The 702-nt window shown below is 40.2% G+C and overlaps 1 protein-coding gene across 1 annotated transcript in view; it reads left to right on the top strand.

Annotated features, from left to right (window-relative positions):
* The window catches only part of WDFY4 (WDFY family member 4), a 561,873-nt gene that overhangs the window by 30,744 nt on the left and 530,427 nt on the right, over positions 1-702 (top strand). The gene's annotated exons all lie outside the window — the stretch shown is intronic.

The following is a 702-nucleotide window of genomic DNA, read 5'->3' as shown; positions in this document are numbered from 1 at the left end:
CATTATATGTGTAAATTGCTTTGGGCAGTATTGACATTTTCAAAATGTTAAGTCTTCCTATCCAGGAGCATGGTACATTCTTCCATCTTTGTAAGTCTCTTTTGGTTTCTTGCATGGTTTTCATTTTATAAATAGTTCTGCATGCTGTCACCTATATGCACACTTGTGTCTAACCATGTACTAAAATGCCTGTACTCATCCCTGTGTGCTCAAGCATTCATTTTGATTTTGATTGTGTTGTGCTCACTTCACAGTTTGGTTGTTGTTGTTGCGTGCAGTTTAATTGGTTTGAACTCATAGAACACTTGTGTAGGGTTTCTGATCAGTGGCTGGAGGGTTTGAACTGCTGATCTTGTGTTATCAGTCCAGTGCTTATCCTACAGCATCACCCCAAATCTCATTCACATTAGAGGCCAGTTTTCTCATGACCCTCACCCCTAACATAGCAAGTCTCTGTAATCTAAAGCATACTTTCGTGATGGTGGTGGTAGTGTGCCATGGAGTTGGTTCCTACTCATACTGACCTTGTATAGGGTTTCTGAGGCTGTAAATCTTTATGGGAGCAAAAAAAACTCATATTTTTCCTGCAGAACAGTTGGTAGTTCCAAACTGCTGACCTTGAGGTTAGCAGTCCTACTTGTAACCACTATGCTATCAGAGCTCCTTAAAGTAAAGTATGCTTTACTTCCTCCTTTTTTCTGG

The sequence above is a fragment of the Chrysochloris asiatica genome, unplaced genomic scaffold (assembly GCF_000296735.1).
Source record: "Chrysochloris asiatica unplaced genomic scaffold, ChrAsi1.0 scaffold00289, whole genome shotgun sequence".
In the NCBI taxonomy this organism is placed as follows: Eukaryota; Metazoa; Chordata; class Mammalia; order Afrosoricida; family Chrysochloridae; genus Chrysochloris; species Chrysochloris asiatica.
The sequence above is the reverse complement of the archived record's forward strand: the minus strand, read 5'-3'. Positions and strand labels throughout refer to the sequence as shown.